The sequence below is a fragment of the Triticum urartu genome, chromosome 5 (genome assembly GCF_003073215.2).
Source record: "Triticum urartu cultivar G1812 chromosome 5, Tu2.1, whole genome shotgun sequence".
Classification (NCBI taxonomy): Eukaryota; Viridiplantae; Streptophyta; class Magnoliopsida; order Poales; family Poaceae; genus Triticum; species Triticum urartu.
The window spans coordinates 540,391,135-540,409,346 of record NC_053026.1 but is presented as its reverse complement, the minus strand read 5'-3'; the positions used below and the strand labels follow the sequence as shown (position 1 = coordinate 540,409,346).

Here is an 18,212-nt window from a genome sequence, read left to right as displayed (position 1 = left end):
TATAGGTGACGTCACGGCGGGTTACCGCAATTTCCGGAGACGATGTCATGGCGTGTTACAGCATGGCACAGGAAGATGAAGAAGGATTTTTTTCTAAATGTTGAAGATTGACATGAACAAGTTTAAAACAACGTGGGGCCTAATGTTGGGAATATAACTATCAGATATGACCCGCCCAGGAGAGGCCGGGTCATCCATTATGGCGGTTCATCTAAATGAAGACCAAGAATATACTAAGATGGCGGTTCATAGATAGGCTTGGTAAAAGGCCCAAGTCTGGGGGTGGCTTAAGGCCCGTAAGTGTAAACCGTCATGTATATGTAAACTTGTATTGTAAGGCATGTAAGATAAGTTGTCGAGTCGGACACGTTTGTATGAGCCGGCCGGGACTTTGTAGGCCGCAGGGCGTCAACCCATGTATATAAGGGGACGACCCCGCAGCGTCTTAGGGCAAGAAACAACAAGTCGAAAGTCAGGCAAAGCGTATTTGCTACCTGGTAATCGAAACCCTAGCAATACCACCTCAAACTGGAGTAGGCCTTTACCTTCACCGCAAGGGGCCGAACCAGTATAAACTCTCTGTGTCCTTTGTCCCGTTTAACCCCTTTAAGCTAACCTTGTCGTAATGGCTCCACAACTAAGTCCTTCTACAAGGACATCTGCCGTGACACTTCTACGACACTAAGTATGGATGATTTGTACTATTTTCTATCCGAAATTTGATGAATATTGACCGGTTTGCATGAATTTCGCCCGCTTAGTTCAAATGTGGGTTGAAATATATGCGGGCAGCGTTGCACTGGTCCTTTCTGATCGTAGTCGGATGCGGGAGAAAATTTATGGGTCGGCATTGAAGATGCCCTAATCCTTCACTAGATCACACCCTTTCTCAACAGAGCGCGTTGTCAGATTGCTTGCATGTTGATGCTGCGGCGCCGGCGTGGCTCGACGACCATGGGCTCAAGTGAGGCTGTGCTCAGCAGCATCGGTGCACCAGTACGTTGGTTAGCATGGTTGTCCCTCTCCCGGCCTCAAGCGGCAAATTTGACCAGCGTTTCTCTCCGGAATCTGGCTTCGCCTGCGTCACGTACAAGTACAACACAGGACCCGCGCACAAGAGAAAGAAAAGAAAAGTCCAAAGAGAGAGATAACGTCTCACAGCGCACCCGGAAAAGATGGAGGAAGACTTTCCTTGGCGGGTACGTGTCCAGTGCCCTGCCAGAGGATAAAACCATCACCCCTTTTGCCCTTCTCGGTGGATTTTCTTGGAAAGTTCTTGTTGGGATGACCAACCAAACCCTGAACCGCAAGGTATGCACGTATCCTGCATCCCATGTGACCGCCCTTCTGTAAAGGTTGAAAGCGCACAAAAGAAGAAAGGAAAAAGACCAGCTTTAATCTCATCCACTCCTACTGGAAATGATCTGTGTGCGTGTGTGCGTGCATAATCCCTTATTTGCAAAGGTGGTAGGAGCGCTAGGCGTCCGTCAATCATCCACACGCATCAAGTACGTACGTACCAAGCATCCTCGCACGTCAAGTACCAAGCATCCACTTGCGACGGAGGAAGAAGAAAGGAATCACCACCCCTTCAGTTTACCACCAGTCATTAACTTGGTGTCGTCTAATGGAGAATACACGCAGGGATTAGTTACTTAAACCTAACCCAGCTCATTCCGGATGCACACTGCTACAGTAGATACTTAATCCCAGAAAAATTCCTAACCTAGTGGATAACCATGATAAGGCAGTTAATTGGCGGTGTGTTTTGTAATGGTCCAGATCCAGACACCACGTGCTCTGCTATATCTTCTGATCTAGTACTGTCTAGCTAATACTCCTACATTGTTTGCACCCAGTTCGATGAGCATGATTCTTTTGTCTCTGCAATAAGATACAGATGAACAGATCCATCCTAATCCTAGCTCCACTTCAGAAAGATGCCTATCCAATTTGCAATCATTTATCATAGCATTTCTTTTCTGAAGTAGTATTAATCATAGTACTATCATACTAGTAGTTGATAGCTCAGCAGTGAGGACCGGACGAGGCAGGTAACATTCAAATCAAACACCAGGGCATGCAATGAATTTCAAGCTTGGATACATCATACGTATACATACCTAGTGGAGAAGAGCCAGACGTGTTCAAAACCAAAACCAGCAACAGCAAGCCCCACGCCACGCGAGCTACCCGAATGCTCTCCCCGTGCGGCAATTGGGCGGAGCAAGGTTCGAATCCAGGCGTTTGAACTGGATTAGAGGGAGGGAGAGAGAGGCCCCAGATATCTAGATAGATAGATCGACTGCGTACGTACGTAGAATTGAATGGGATTTGTTCGTCCCGGTACGTCCCCTGGTCGTGTCCCCCCATCCACCATGCACGAGATGCCCTGTCCAGGCTAGCACATTTAACCCATCATGTCCGTCCAGCCCCCACAGGCACAGGCGAGCCGAGCACCCGAGCCATACGCGCGCGCCGCTCACTGCACCCTGCACAAGAGACCGTCCGATCTCGTTTTGAAACCCCAGGGTCCGTCTGTCCGTCCGTCCGTCCGTCTGTAGGTACTGCGTCGCAACAGCTCTGGAACACATGGTAACAGTTGGGGAAGCTGGTTAAAAGGGCTCGCCCATGATATGGTAAACTAGCAGTGCGTCCGTACACTGCCAGTGGTTGTCATCGGATCATGCGCTAGAAAGCCTAGATTGGGTTAGTTAAAAAGGAGCGGAGCTGATCATTTGACGACGCACATAAGCTGGGCCATGTGTGAGTGGCCTCCAGAATCCAGTTGCCTCTGATTTTTCAAATGAGAGATGTGCAGTTTGGGATAAGAAACTGGAGTGCTGCGTCTATCTGCATTGCTCACCACATGCAGGAGCGCTGACGAGGACCCAGATCCGCCTACACCTTATTTTAACCACGGTCAAACCTGTCTGGCATCATCATCATCGTGCCACCCAGTTCCATCGGTAAACCAAGATTCTGTAAAAATAAAACCATCAATTATTATCCCCTATCGCTTAGAGCATCTACAGCCGGTCACAATTTTTCGACCCTGACGAGCTTTTTAAACGGGCCTCAAATATCCGGCTTGACCAGCATCCCCTCATGTCAAGGCCAAATATGGGGCGAATATGAGGGCGTCCGGGCACGCCCGTCACACCGGACCCGACAGCACGATCCCACCTTCAATTGCACCAAATTTTTCCTCCTCCTCCCGCCATCCTCCAAGCTTTTCCGCGCCCTCGCCGTCCTCCACCCTTGCTTCCCATCCTCATCACCTAAGCCGATCCATCACCGGAGATGTCGTCCAGCTCATCCCCGACCGCCGCGACGGAGACGCAGTCCGCTTCGTCCGTTGGCGTCCCTTTTGTCGGCTCCGTCTTGCAATGCGGAGAACGTGGCCCGGAAGTTGCGGTGACGCCGACAGCAAGAGAGGGAGGCGGCGGCCGCACCCCTTCCATCCGAGCGCCGGCACGAATTACGCAGTCCGACCCTGTTGGGACAGAGGAAGATTCGACGGCCGGCTGGGCCATTTCGGAGAGCCTTCTGCCGACGCAGATGCCGGCGGTCGACGTATGTGACTTGGCGCAGCTCGTTCGGAATGGGTTGCATGGATTTAAGAATCAAAATTTGAGATATGTAAATGTATAACACAATATATGAGGAGCCGGTGGGTGCTGTCTGCGGACGTGTTCGGACGCGTCCGCGGGCGTATAGGGTGCCGGATTTGTCAGTCCGGCTGCAGATGCTCTTGCTATCAATCGAGTGAAACTGCAATGTACGCTAGGATGGCTCCGTGAAAAGCTCGCTGATTGAAGGCACGAGGTTACGCAGCATCGCTTTGGGAACAAGTTAGTACTACCACGATCGATCCTCGTAGGTCAGCTTTTCACCCCGCCAGGCCAGCTCATCTCAAACGTTGGGCAAGCAAAGTATTTTCTTTGCCAGGACCAACATTGATGAATGATGATTGCAGAGCATCAGGCTCTCCAAAACCCAAACCCTTGGTGCTAGCGCTGGGAGCGGGAAGCGCGCGTCGCCAGCACAAAACAGGGCCGGACGCTACAGCGGGCTAGCCCTAGGCCGACCAGCTGCACCCCCAAAAATTCCATTCTGCTACGCGCGGACGCTGCCGGTACTACGACCGGACAATAAACGCGCCATGTACGTAGTGCAACGGTACGTGCCTGTGCCTGCGTGCTCGCACTTATTACAGGTGCGCGCCCAGCCCAGCCAGAGCATGCACCGCGTCGCCCGCCGCACATGGCCATGGCGTCGTCGCGCCTAAATATATTCCCGTGCAGCCCACCACGTCCCACAGTGGATCGCACAAGGCAAGGCACACGTAGCAGAGAGAGAGAGAGAGAGAGAGAGAGAGCACATGGCAGAGCGATCAGCGTATCGAAGGTCGCTTCTGCGGCAATGCTACTGCTGAGTGCTGGCCCTCGCAGTCGGCAAGGTCGCGCAGTGCTTGACAGGGGCCGATCAGAGCTTGCTCTGACCCGCCGGCGCGGATGGGCAAGGCGGGCAGGTGGCTCCGAAGCTTCTTGCCGGGCAAGAAGGACAGAGGCAAGGACGCCGGGGACCACAAGACCGGCCCCGAGGAGACGCCGCGGTGGGTGCCGGCGTGGAGTTCGCAGGCGTCGGTGACGCCGGCGGCGCCCCGGGGGCCAAGGAGAAGAGGAGGTGGAGCTTCCGGCGGCCTGCGACGGCGGTGGGCGCCGGGCCGGGGAAGGATGCCGCGTTCTTGGAGCCGCGGGTGCTGGACCCGGACCAGAGCGCCATCGCGGTGGCGATTGCTACCGCGGCCGCAGCCGAGGCCGCGGTGGCGGCCAAACAGGCCGCCGCGGCCGTCGTCCGGTACGCCGCGTCCGCGCCGGGGTCGAAGCGCACCGTCATCGGCATTGAGGAGGCCGCGGCCATCAAGATTCAGTCCGTCTTCAGATCCTACCTGGTGAGTCGCGCCGCGTTCGCGTCGATCCCCCGGTTCTTGATCCGCGCGAAAGTCATCGCACATTTGCATTCTTTCTATTTATCTGATGAGAGGCTGCTTGGTTCGTTCCTCGGGATCGACGCGCAGGCGAGGAAGGCGCTGTGCGCGCTCAGGGGGCTGGTGAAGCTGCAGGCGCTCGTGCGCGGCCACCTCGTCCGGCGGCAGGCCAGCCACACGCTGCGCTGCATGCAAGCGCTCGTCGCCGCCCAGGACAGGGCACGCACGGCGCGCCTCCGCCTCCTCGACGACGTCGAGAGGCCCCTCCGCACGCCACGGATGACGCCCACACGCCGCTCGCCGCACCATCCCCGGCTCCGGCAGCATCAGGTGCGTGCGAATGATGGGCCTCTCTTAAACTTTGGCTGGATAATAATGGAGACACACGGACCGAACCATCGAAAAGTCTGGAACTAAATTTCGTTGTGGAATGCAGGAGACGGAGGAGAACATCAAGATCGTGGAGGTGGACACCGGGGCGGGCGACGTGCACTGCACGCCGAGGACCTCCCGGCGCAGCAGCTGCTACGCCACGCCGCTCTGCCGCACGCCGTCCAAGGTGGAGCTGTACCAGAAGGTGTCGCCGACGCCGTCGGCGCTGACGGACGCGAGCGGGCGGTCCTACAGCGGGCGGTACGAGGACTTCTCCTTCGGCACCGCGCGGGCCAGCCCGTACCACCACTACTACGCCTCGGACGCGTCGTGCAAGCAGCCGCAGCAGGGCCACGTCGCCGGCGCCGGCGCTGGCGCGGACCACCCGCTCCTGTTCCCCAGCTACATGGCGAACACGCAGTCATCGCGCGCCAAGGCGCGGTCGCAGAGCGCGCCCAGGCAGCGCGCGTCGGTGTCGTCGGCCCCCGAGGCGGCGTCGCCGTGGGAGAGGCAGGCCAGCGGGGGCCGGCGCAGGGCGTCGCTGGAGGGGCCGGCGCAGGCCGCCGCGCGCGGGCTGGCGTCCCCGAAGGGCGGCGTGCGCGTCCAGCGGTGCCAGTCGCAGGCGAGCGCGGCGTGCCCGTGGGGCGTGAGGCTGGACATGTCGAGCGCGTCCGTCCACGACAGCGAGTGCGGGTCGACCAGCACCATGAGGACCGCGGCCACCAGCATGTACTGCTGGTCGGCGGCCGCCAACAGCACCGGCGTCGCGTGACGGCGGCACGGCACACGAGATGTCTGAATCGAATCAGGCAGCCGCAGAAGAAGTGCTAGTGAGTGATCAGTAGCCTGTATGGACAAACAAGTTGGCACTGAAGTTTCTGTGACTCTAGCTAGTTGACAGTAGAAGAAGCTGAGCATGAAGGTTTCAGACTTTCAGTGTGTGCTAGTGGTCGATCGTTCTAGCAAGGCCTGATGACATTTTTGTGCTTGTGCTGCGTGCCAAGAACATTGCATAAGAGTGTTGTGTTTTTGACTCTTTTTTTTTGTTGGTACCTCGTTTGTGTTTGGATTGTACAACTGTTTGATCTTTCAAATCTGTCAGCAATCAAGTTCTAGTCGTACATTGCAGAGTGAGATTAAGAGTACGGCTGAAGAAGTTCCAGTGTCTCGTTGCCGCTGGCTGCTGAATGTACTACGTATCCCTCGGGTTCAGTTTCTGTTTCTTCGGAATACAGTAGTATCTTGCTCAATGTTTGGGATGCTTTCTACTTCTAAATTCTAATCGGTTCTACGGTAGAGATGATACAATTGATAACTTGTTCAGGGAGGTCATTGAAGCGGTAACATCACTTCAGCCCCCGCGCCGCTCCCTCCCCGGGGCGACACGGGCGGCGACCCCACTCCTCCCGGCAGCCTCCCCTCACCAGCCCCTCTCTCCCTCGCCGTCGCCGGTGACCTCCGGCAGGTAAAGCTTGCGCGGAGCCGGCGGCGGCAGGGTGCTCTCTGGCCGCTGCTCACTCGGGAGGAGGGGATCTCGCGTGCGGGTGGCGGCTGTCTGGCGTTCGGCTCCGCGGCAGCGTCCTTGCTCGCGGCGAAGGCGGTCTTCGGCGTGCGTCGCGGCGTCTGGTCGCGGTGGTGGGCGCACCGTCGCTGTGCGTGAGGTCACAGTCGTCGGGCCTGTTCGGTCCCGATCCGATCTGGGATCCGCAGGCGGCGGCTGGCGCGGGCGGTGGAGGGAGGCTCGGCTCCTCTGTTGCGCGTCCTGGAGGCCTCCTGCAGCGTCTTCTCCGGCTAGGTGCCGTGGTGTTTTAGGCTAGGGCTTCGGCCAGTCGGCTGCCGATCTGGTAGCTCGTCCGGCGAGTTGGGGTGAGGTGGTGGCCCTCCCTCCTTGCCCGGGGCTCTTCTGTGGCGTTGCAGCAACAGTGGGTTGCTGGATCTGGCTTGTTTCGGCCATGTTCGGCTCGTCGGCGTCTAGCCGGCGGCGAGGATTGTGGTGGCTCCTGCTTGGTCATGGCGCGATGGTTTCGTGGGAGGTGTGCGGGTCAGCGGAGGTGCTATGCGTGGGGGTGTGGGTGTGGGTGTTGCTCCGGGCAAAAGCTTGCCGTGCTCTTGCCGGCCGATGGCGTCGGCGTCTGTGGACGTCGTTTCACCTTCTTGGAGGCACCGCCGTGGAGTCCACCCTTCACGCACCCTTGGATCCAGTTCTTCGGGCGAAAGCCTAAGACCCAGTTGGGTCAGGCGACAACGCCGGCATCGTCGCTTCCCTCTTTGGGGCGTCGCCTGGAAGAACTTTGGATCCTGTTTGCATGCTCCATGGGTTGGTCGTGGTGGTGCGGCCTGCTCAGGACCGAGGGTGGTGTGTTCTTCTTCAGGTGTTTCTCTTGGGCTGTCCTACGTGTGGTCTCTGGCCTGCTCTATGCATGCTCATGCCCCTGCTCTGTTGAGGCGAGCCTCGGGCTCTTGGTCTCGTCTTGGTTCACCTTTGCTTAATGGCGACGCAATGACGCCTCCCCGACTTGCTAATCGTCTTGAACTTCTATGGCGGAGCGCTCAGTCAAAGTTCGTGTTAAGCTTTGGCACGAAGTTCGTGTTAAGCTTTGGCACTCGTTGATTGTGGATGCTCCTCCGTTGTGCTGTGGGGTTTGATACGCACGCCGGTGCGGTGCGTTAGGCTGTTTGTAGAGTCTTGGTATTGTGATCCCTCGATGCACCCCTCATCTACCTGGTCTTGTTAGTATGCTAGCTAGGTCTTGCCTTATGTTGGGCGTCCTGTTCCTCTCCTTTTCTTGTAACACTCGTTACTTGTCTGGTTTTCGGCTCGGTTTTCCTCATAAACGGGGTCAATTTGTTAAGGTTTTCAATCCGGTTTTCCTTATAAACTGGATCACTCTCCTGACATTATGGCCACTTTGAGCAATATATTCAGGTGGAGGGACTCCTCCCCCGGTGATTCTCAAAAAAAAATTAACTTGTTCATCCATGCTTAACTGCGAAAGTGAATCGTAGCACTCCTAACAATGTGCAGCTGTGCATACTCTGCTCTGCTCCTGGTTTCCTGGTTTGAGCAAAACAGGGCAAGTACTTGATACTAGCACAATTCACGTGTGATGCCACCAAGCTACAATATATAAAGGTATAAAAATACGAAGGAACCGTCGGAAGACCCTCGTGGCCCTTGGGAGAAAACATGTTTGCTGCTGAGTTTGAATCAAAGCGTGATCGTGACCGAGTCTGGGAAGGATCACCATGGCACATCAACAAGCATGCAGTGATCTTGGAGGAATTTGAGGAGCACATGCAACCATCCGAACTCAAGTTTGATAAACTACCGGTCTGGATTAGGGTAGTAAATCTGCCCTATAATCTGAGGAACAATTCTTGGGGCTTGGCGATCGCCAAGTAGGTTGACAAGCATGCCTCCATCGTTCAGATTGATCCTGTAGGAGGTTTCTTCGAGCACGCGCCACAATTGAAGTCCAGAAACCACTCCGCAGATGGATCCTAATTACATCGGCTAAGAGGAAAAGTACAGATCAGTATGACATTGAATATGAACAAATCCCACATTTTTGTTTCTCGTGTGGCCGCTTGGGACATTCAGATTTATTCTGTCCTAATCCTGGGACTAGGGATGAGAACGGCGACCTCGCGTTCAAGTCAAGTCTGCGGGCCTCGGAGGATCGTAGGAAAGGGAACTCGGGAGATAATCCGACGAAGGAGAGAAGCAATACTCAACATAGCACAAAGGAATCTCGCACATCGAACGCGACACAGAAAGATGGGGTGGAGGTGACTTCCCCAGCTAAAACCCCGGTTCGTTTACCGCTGCTGGGCTCAGAACAAGCGCAAGGGAGGACCACAGAACACCCAAGTCTATCGTAAGGTGGTTCCCTCCCCACTAGCTATTACTGAGCATGGCGAGTTGCTACCTCTTGAGCACTGTGTTGGATTTCCCCGAAGAGGAAGGGATGATGCAGCAAAGTAGCGTAAGTATTTCCCTCAGTTTTTGAGAACCAAGGTATCAATCCAGTAGGAGGCTACGCTCGAGTCCCCCGTACCTACACAAAAACAATAGCTCAGCGCAACCAACGCGCTTAGGGGTTTTCAATCCCTTCACGGTCACTTAGGAAAGTGAGATCTGATAGAGATGATAAAAAATATTTTTTTTTGGTATTTTTGGTATAGAGATGCAAAGTAAATAAAGTAAAAGCAAAGCAATAGTAAAGTGATGGAGATTGATATGATGAGAAAGAGACCCGGAGGCCATAGGTTTCACTAGTGGCTTCTCTCAAGAGCATAAGTATTCTACGGTGGGTGAACAAATTACTGTTGAGCAATTGACAGAATTGAGCATAGTTATGTGAATATCTAGGTATGATCATGTATATAGGCTGAAGGAAATATGCCCTAGAGGCAATAATAAAGTTATTATTTATTTCCTTATATCATGATAAATGTTTATTATTCATGCTAGAATTGTATTAACCGGAAACTTAGTACATGTGTGAATACATAGACAAATAAAGTGTCACTAGTATGCCTCTACTTGACTAGCTCGTTAATCGAAGATGATTATGTTTCCTAACCATAGACATGAGTTGTCATTTGATTAACGAGATCACACCATTAGGAGAATGATGTGATTGACATGACCCATTCCATTAGCTTAGCACCCGATTGTTTAGTATGTTGCTATTGCTTTCTTCATGACTTATACATGTTCCTATGACTATGAGATTATGCAACTCCCGTTTACCGGAGGAACACTTTGTGTGCTACCAAACGTCACAACGTAACTGGGTGATTATAAAGGTGCTCTACAGGTGTCTCCAAAGGTACATGTTGGGTTGGCGTATTTTGAGATTAGGATTTGTCACTCCAATTGTCGGAGAGGTATCTCTGGGCCCTCTCGGCAATGCACATCACTTAAGCCTTGCAAGCAATGCAACTAATAAGTTAGTTTCAAGATGATGTATTATAGAACGAGTAAAGAGACTTGCCGGCAACGAGATTGAACTAGGTATTGAGATACCGACGATCGAATCTCGGGCAAGTAACATACCGATGACAAAGGGAACAAATGTATGTTGTTATGCGGTCTGACCGATAAAGATCTTCATAGAATATGTAGGATCCAATATGAGCATCCAGGTTCCGCTATTGGTTATTGACCGGAGACGTGTCTCGGTCATGTCTACATTGTTCTCGAACCCGTAGGGTCCGCACGCTTAACGTTACGATGACAGTTTCATTATGAGTTTATATATTTTGATGTACCGAAGGTTGTTCGGAGTCCCAGATGTGATCACGGACTTGACGAGGAGTCTCGAAATGGTCGAGACATAAAGATCGATATATTGGACGACTATATTTGGACACCGGAAAGGTTCCGGGTGAGATTGGGACAATACCAGATCACCGGGAGGTTATCGGACCCCCCCGGGAGGTATATGGGCCTTATTGGGCCTTAGTGTAAAGGAGGGGAAAGGAGCAAGGGAGGGGGCGCCCCCCCCAAGCCCAATCCGAATTGGGAGGGGGGCTGGCCCCCCCTTTCCTTCCTCCCTCCTTCCTCTTCCTACCCTCTCCTACTCCTAATAGGAAAAAGGGGAGTCCTACTCCCTGTGGGAGTTGGACTCCCCCTTAGGGCGCGCCACCCTCCTTGGCCGGCCCCCCTCCTCCACTCCTTTATATACGGGGGCAGGGGTCACCCCACAGACACAACAATTGATCATTGATCTCTTAGCCGTGTGCGGTGCCCCCCTCCACCATAATCCTCGATAATATTGTAGCGGTGCTTAGGCGAAGCCCTGCGACGGTAGAACATCAAGATCGTCACCACGCCATCGTGCTGACGGAACTCATCCCCGACACTTTGCTGGATCGGAGTCCGGGGATCGTCATCGAGCTGAACGTGTGCTAGAACTCGGAGGTGTCGTAGTTTCGGTGCTTGATCGGTCGGGCCGTGAAGACGTACGACTACATCAACCGCGTTGTGCTAACGCTTCCGCTTCCGTTCTACGAGGGTACGTGGACAACACTCTCCCCTCTCGTTGCTATGCATCACCATGATCTTGCGTGTGCGTAGGAAATTTTTTGAAATTACTATGTTCCCCAACAGTGGCATCCGAGCCAGGTTTTATGCGTTGATGTTATATGCACGAGTAGAACACAAGTGAGTTGTGGGCGATATAAGTCATACTGCTTACCAGCATGTCATACTTTGGTTCGGCGGTATTGTTGGATGAAGCGGCCCGGACCGACATTACGCGTACGCTTACGCGAGACTGGTTCTACCGACGTGCTTAGCACACAGGTGGCTGGCGGGTGTCAGTTTCTCCAACTTTAGTTGAACCGAGTGTGGCTACGCCCGGTCCTTGCGAAGGTTAAAACAGCACCAACTTGACAAACTATCGTTGTAGTTTTGATGCGTAGGTAAGAACGGTTCTTGCTAAGCCCGTAGCAGCCACGTAAAACTTGCAACAACAAAGTAGAGGACGTCTAACTTGTTTTTGCAGGGCATGTTGTGATGTGATATGGTCAAGACATGATGCTAAATTTTATTGTATGAGATGATCATGTTTTGTAACCGAGTTATCAGCAACTGGCGGGAGCCATATGGTTGTCGCTTTATTGTATGCAATGCAATCGCGCTGTAATGCTTTACTTTATCACTAAGCGGTAGCGATAGTCGTGGAAGCATAAGATTGGCGAGATGACAATGATGCTACGATGGAGATCAAGGTGTCGCGCCAGTGACGATGGTGATCATGACGATGCTTCGGAGATGGAGATCACAAGCACAAGATGATGATGGCCATATCATATCACTTATATTGATTGCATGTGATGTTTATCTTTTATGCATCTTATCTTGCTTTGATTGACGGTAGCATTATAAGATGATCTCTCACTAAATTTCAAGATAAAAGTGTTCTCCCTGAGTATGCACCGTTGCCAAAGTTCGTCGTGCCCAGACACCACGTGATGATCGGGTGTGATAAGCTCTACGTCCATCTACAACGGGTGCAAGCCAGTTTTGCACACGCAGAATACTTAGGTTAAACTTGACGAGCCTAGCATATGCAGATATGGCCTAAGAACACTGAGACCGCAAGGTCGAGCGTGAATCATATAGTAGATATGATCAACATATTGATGTTCACCATTGAAAGCTACTCCATTTCACGTGATGATCGGTTATGGTTTAGTTGATTTGGATCACGTGATCACTTAGAAGATTAGAGGGATGTCTTTCTAAGTGGGATTTCTTAAGTAATATGATTAATTGAACTTATATTTATCATGAACTTAGTCCTTGATAGTATCTTGCTTGTTTATGTTTGATTGTAGATAGATGGCCCATGCTGTTGTTCCGTTGAATTTTAATGCATTCCTTGAGAAAGCAAAGTTGAAAGATGATGGTAGCAATTATACGAACTGGGTCCGTAACTTGAGGATTATCCTCATTGCTGCACAGAAGAATTGTGTCCTGGAAGCACCGCTGGGTGCCAGGCCTGCTGCTAGAGCAACACCAGATGTTATGAACGTCTGGCAGAGCAAAGCTGATGACTACTCGATAGTTTAGTGTGCCATGCTTTACGGCTTAGAATCGGGACTTCAACGACGTTTTGAACGTCATGGAGCATATGAGATGTTCCAGGAGTTGAAGTTAATATTTCAAGCAAATGCCCGGATTGAGAGATATGAAGTCTCCAATAAGTTCTATAGCTGCAAGATGGAGGAGAACAGTTCTATCAGTGAGCATATACTCAAAATGTCTGGGTATAATAATCACTTAATTCAACTGGGAATTAATCTTCCGGATGATTGCGTCATTGACATAATTCTCCAATCACTTCCACCTAGCTACAAGAGCTTCGTGATGAACTATAATATGCAAGGGATGAATAAGAAAATTCCCGAGCTCTTCGCAATGCTAAAAGCTGCGGAGGTAGAAATCAAGAAGGAGCATCAAGTGTTGATGGTCAACAAGACCACTAGTTTCAAGAAAAAGGGCAAGGGGAAGAAGAAGGGGAACTTCAAGAAGAACAGCAAGCAAGTTGCTGCTCAGGAGAAGAAACCCAAGTCTGGACCTAAGCCTGAAACTGAGTGCTTCTACTGCAAGCAGACTGGTCACTGGAAGCGGAACTGCCCCAAGTATTTGGCGGATAAGAAGGATGGCAAGGTGAACAAAGGTATATGTGATATACATGTTATTGATGTGTACCTTACTAGAGCTCGCAGTAGCACCTGGGTATTTGATACTGGTTCTGTTGCTAATATTTGCAACTCGAAACAGGGACTACGGATTAAGCGAACATGGCAAAGGACGAGGTGACGATGCGCGTGGGAAATGGTTCCAAAGTCGATGTGATCGCGTCGGCACTACCTCTAATTTACCATCGGGATTAGTATTAGACCTAAATAATTGTTATTTGGTGCCAGCGTTGAACATGAACATTATATCTGGATCTTGTTTGATGCGAGACGGTTATTCATTTAAATCAGAGAATAATGGTTGTTCTATTTATATGAGTAATATCTTTTATGGTCATGCACCCTTGAAGAGTAGTCTATTTTTGATGAATCTCGATAGTAGTGATACACATATTCATAATGTTGAAGCCAAAAGATGCAGAGTTGATAATGATAGTGCAACTTATTTGTGGCACTGCCGTTTAGGTCATATCGGTGTAAAGCGCATGAAGAAACTCCATACTGATGGACTTTTGGAACCACTTGATTATGAATCACTTGGTACTTGCGAACCGTGCCTCATGGGCAAGATGACTAAAACGCCGTTCTCCGGTACTATGGAGAGAGCAACAGATTTGTTGGAAATCATACATACAGATGTATGTGGTCCAATGAATGTTGAAGCTCGTGGCGGATATCATTATTTTCTCACCTTCACAAATGATTTAAGCAGATATGGGTATATCTACTTAATGAAACATAAGTCTGAAACATTTGAAAAGTTCAAAGAATTTCAGAGTGAAGTTGAAAATCATCGTAACAAGAAAATAAAGTTTCTACGATCTGATCGTGGAGGAGAATATTTGAGTTACAAGTTTGGTTTACATTTCAAACAATGCGGAATAGTTTCGCAACTCACGCCACCCGGAACACCCCAGCGTAATGGTGTGTCCGAACGTCGTAATCGTACTTTACTTGATATGGTGCAATCTATGATGTCTCTTACAGATTTACCGCTATCGTTTTGGGGCTATGCTTTAGAGACGGCCGCATTCACGTTAAATAGGGCACCATCAAAATCTGTTGAGACGACACCTTATGAACTATGGTTTGGCAAGAAACCAAAGTTGTCGTTTCTGAAAGTTTGGGGCTGCGATGCTTATGTGAAAAAAAAACTTCAACTTGATAAGCTCGAACCCAAATCGGAGAAATGTGTCTTCATAGGATACCCAAAGGAGACTGTTGGGTACACCTTCTATCACAGATCCGAAGGCAAGACATTTGTTGCTAAGAATGGATCCTTTCTAGAGAAGGAGTTTCTCTCGAAAGAAGTGAGTGGGAGGAAAGTAGAACTTGATGAGGTAACTGTACCTGCTCCCTTATTGGAAAGTAGTACATCACAGAAACCGGTTTCTGTGACACCTACACCAATTAGTGAGGAAGCTAATGATGATGATCATGAAACTTCAGAACAAGTTACTACTGAACCTCGTAGATCAACTAGAGTAAGATCCGCACCAGAGTGGTACGGTAATCCTATTCTGGAAGTCATGCTACTAGATCATGATGAACCTACGAACTATGAAGAAGCGGTGGTGAGCCCAGATTCCGCAAAATGGCTTGAAGCCATGAAATCTGAGATGGGATCCATGTATGAGAACAAAGTGTGGACTTTGGTTGACTTGCCCGATGATCGGCAAGCAATTGGGAATAAATGGATCTTCAAGAAGAAGACTGACGCTGACGGTAATGTTACTATCTACAAAGCTTGACTTGTCGCAAAAGGTTTTCGACAAGTTCAAGGGATTGACTACGATGAGACCTTCTCACCCGTAGCGATGCTTAAGTCTGTCTGAATCATGTTAGCAATTGCCACATTTTATGATTATGAAATTTGGCAGATGGATGTCAAAACTGTATTCCTAAATGGATTTCTGGAAGAAGAGTTGTATATGATGCAGCCGGAAGGTTTTGTCGATCCAAAGGGAGCTAACAAAGTGTGCAAGCTCCAGCGATCCATTTATGGACTGGTGCAAGCATCTTGGAGTTGGAATAAACGCTTTGATAGTGTGATCAAAGCATTTGGTTTTATACAGACTTTTGGAGAAGCCTGTATTTACAAGAAAGTGAGTGGGAGCTCTGTAGCATTTTTGATATTATATGTGGATGACATATTACTAATCGGAAATGATATAGAATTTCTGGATAGCATAAAGGGATACTTGAATAAGAGTTTTTCAATAAAAGACCTCAGTGAAGCTGCTTACATATTGGGCATTAAGATCTATAGAGATAGATCAAGACGCTTAATTGGACTTTCACAAAGCACATACCTTGACAAAGTTTTGAAGATGTTCAAAATGGATCAACAAAGAAAGGATTCTTGCCTGTGTTACAAGGTGTAAAGTTGAGTAAGACTCAATGCCCGACCACTGCAGAACATAGAGAGAAAATGAAAGATGTTCCCTATGCTAAAGCCATAGGCTCTATCTATTGGGGAACGTAGCAGAAATTCAAAATTTTCTACGCATTACCAAGATCAATCTATGGAGTAATCTAGCAACGAGGGAAGGAGAGTGCATCTACATACCCTTGTAGATCGCTAAGCGGAAGCGTTCAAGTGAACGGGGTTGATGGAGTCGTACTCGTCGTGATCCAAATCACCGATGATCCTAGTGCCGAACGGACGGCACCTCCGCGTTCAACACACGTACAGCCCGGTGACGTCTCCTACACCTTGATCCAGCAAGGGGAGAAGGAGAGGTTGGGGAAGACTCCATCCAGCAGCAGCACGACGGCGTGGTGGTGGTGGAGGAGCGCGGGACTCCAGCAGGGCTTCGCCAAGCACTACGAGAGACGAGGAGGGAGAGGGGTAGGGCTGCGCCAACAGGGAGATTGAATCGCGTGTTGGGCTGCCCCTTTGCCTCCACTATATATAGGGGAGAGGGAGGGCTGTGCCCCCACCTAGGGTTCCCATCCCAAGGGGTGCGGCAGCCCTAGATCCCATCTAGGGTGGCGGCCACAAGGGGGAGAGGGGGAGGCGCACCTAGGGTGGGCCTTAGGGCCCATCTGCCCTAGGGTTTGCCCCCTTCCCCTCTTGGAGGCGCCTTGGGCCTTGGTGGGAGGTTCCCCAGCCCACCTAGGGGCTGGTTCCTTCCCACTATTGGCCCATGTAGGCCTCCGGGGCTGGTGGCCCCACCTGGTGGACCCCCGGACCCCTCCGGTGGTCCCGGTACACTACCGGTGATGCCCGGAACACTTCCGGTGGCCAAAACCATACTTCCTATATATTAATCTTTACCTCCGGACCATTCCGGAACTCCTCGTGACGTCCGGGATCTCATCCGGGACTCCGAACAACATTCGGTAACTGTGTACATACTTTCCCTATAACCCTAGCGTCATCGAACCTTAAGTGTGTAGACCCTACGGGTTCGTGAGTCATGCAGACATGGCCGAGACAACTCTCCGGTCAACAACCAACAGCGGGATCTGGATACCCATGTTGGCTCCCACATGCTCCACGATGACCTCATTGAAGGAAATATGCCCTAGAGGCAATAATAAATTTATTATTTATTTCCTTATATCATGATAAATGTTTATTATTCATGCTAGAATTGTATTAACCGGAAACATAATACTTGTGTGAATACATAGACAAACAAAGTGTCACTAGTATGCCTCTACTTGACTAGCTCGTTAATCGAAGATGGTTATGTTTCCTAACCATAAACAAAAGAGTTGTTATTTGATTAAACGGGATCACATCATTAGGAGAATGATGTGATTGACATGACCCATTCCATTAGCTTAGCACCCGATCGTTTAGTATGTTGCTATTGCTTTCTTCATGACTTATACATGTTCCTATGACTATGAGATTATGCAACTCCCGTTTGCCGGAGGAACACTTTGTGTGCTACCAAACGTCACAACATAACTGGGTGATTATAAAGGAGCTCTACAGGTGTCTCCAAAGGTACATGTTGGGTTGGCGTATTTCGAGATTAGGATTTGCACTCCGATTGTCGGAGAGGTATCTCTGGGCCCTCTCGGTAATGCACATCACCTAAGCCCTGCAAGCATTACAACTAATGAGTTAGTTGTGAGATGATGTATTAGAGAACGAGTAAAGAGACTTGCCAGTAACGAGATTGAACTAGGTATTTGGAATACCGACGATCGAATCTCGGGCAAGTAACATACCGATGACAAAGGGAACAACGTATGTTGTTATACAGTCTGACCGATAAAGATCTTCGTAGAATATGTAGGAGCCAATATGGGCATCCAGGTCCCGCTATTGGTTATTGACCGGAGACATGTCTCGGTCATGTCTACATTGTTGTTAAACCCGTAGGGTCCGCACGCTTAAGGTTACGATGACAGTTTTATTATGAGTTTATGCATTTTGATGTACCGAAGGTTGTTCGGAGTCCCGGATGTGATCACAGACATGACGAGGAGTCTCGAAATGGCCGAGACATAAAGATTGATATATTGGAAGCCTATGTTTGGATATCAGAAGTGTTCCGGGTGAAATCGGGATTTTACCGGAGTACCGGGAGGTTACCGGAACCCCCCGGGGAGCTAAATGGGCCTTTATGGGCCTTGTGGAAAAGAGAAGAGCCAGCCCATACTGGGCCAC

General features: G+C 50.4%; 1 pseudogene; it reads left to right on the top strand.

The window, feature by feature from the left end:
• Window positions 1-4,267: 4,267 nt before the first annotated feature.
• LOC125505940 lies at window positions 4,268-6,486 on the top strand (annotated as a pseudogene).
• The last annotated feature ends 11,726 nt before the right edge of the window (window positions 6,487-18,212 follow it).